Genomic DNA, 1,407 nt, shown 5'->3' with positions numbered 1-1,407 from the left:
ACCACTCAATATTCTGATGAGTATGCAGTGATCCCTCAGAGGAAAAGAGTGCCGTCCTGCACTCACTCAGCTTCCACAAAACAAGGGACCGGTACGCCTGCAAACACTCACAATATACAGATTATAAGGTAAACACAAATGGCTGAGGATATTACCTCCATAGAAGTACGATATCTCGGCGATGAGGTGGAGATGACGTCTGGGTTTTATGGAGTGAGATGATGAAGAATGAGTGACAGCTGTCAGGAAATAATGAGTGACAGCTGTCACTCCCGGCTGTGTCCGTGGCGGCAGCGCCCTCTCGTGCCTGAAGCCCGCACTTCAGGCAGGGCGCCCTCTGGTGGTGGGCCAGCAGTACCTCCTCTTCTGGCGGCCCACACAACAAGAAAGTATTTAATCAGTCCCTGATTGTGCAAGTTCTCCTACTTAGAAAGATGAGTGAGGTCTGTAATTTTCATCATAGGTACACTTCAACTATGACAGACAAAATGAGAAAAAAAAATCCAGGAAATAACATTGTAAGATTTTTAAATAATTTTTTTGTAAATTATGTTGGAAAAGAAGTATTTGGTCAATAACAAAGCTTCAACTCAGTACTTTGTAACATAATCTTTGTTGGCAATGACAGAGCTCAAATGTTTCCTGTAAGTCTTCGCCAGGTTTGCACACAGTGTAGCTGGTATTTTGGCCCATTCCTCCATGCAGATCTCCTCGAGAGCAGTGGTGTTTTGGGGCTGTCGCTGAGCAACATGGACTTTCAACTCCCTCAACAAATTTTCTATGGGGTTGAGGTCTGGAGACTGGCTTGGACACTCCAGGACCTTGAAATGCTTTTTACGGAGCCATTCCTTTGTTGCCCGAGCGGTGTGTTTGGGATCATTGTCATGCTGGAAGACCCAGCCATGTTGCATCTTCAATGCTCTAACTGATGGAAGGAGGTTTTGGCTCAAAATCTCACGATACATGGCCCCGTTCATTCTTCCCTTAACACAGATCAGTCGTCCTGTCCCCTTTGCAGAAAAACAGCCCCAAAGCATATTTCCACCCCCATGCTTCACATTAGATATGGTGTTCTTGGGATGCAACTCAGCATTCGTCGACCTCCAAACATGATGAGTTGACTTTTTACTAAAAATTTCCATTTTGGTTTCATGTGACCACATGATATTCTCCCAATCCTCTTCTGGATCATCCATATGCTCTCTGGCAAACTTCAGACGAGCCTGGACATGTACTGGCTTAAGAAGGGGGAGACGCCTGACACTGCAGGATTTGAGTCCCTCTCTGCGTAGTGTGTAGCCTTTGTTACTTTGGTCCCAGCTCTCTGCAGGTCATTCATCAGGTCCCTCCGTGTAGTTCTGGGATTTTTGCTCACTGTTCTCATGATCACTTTGATCCCACGGGATG

The sequence above is a fragment of the Thalassophryne amazonica genome, chromosome 4, assembly GCF_902500255.1.
Source record: "Thalassophryne amazonica chromosome 4, fThaAma1.1, whole genome shotgun sequence".
NCBI lineage: Eukaryota > Metazoa > Chordata > Actinopteri > Batrachoidiformes > Batrachoididae > Thalassophryne > Thalassophryne amazonica.
This window is presented reverse-complemented; position numbering follows the sequence as displayed.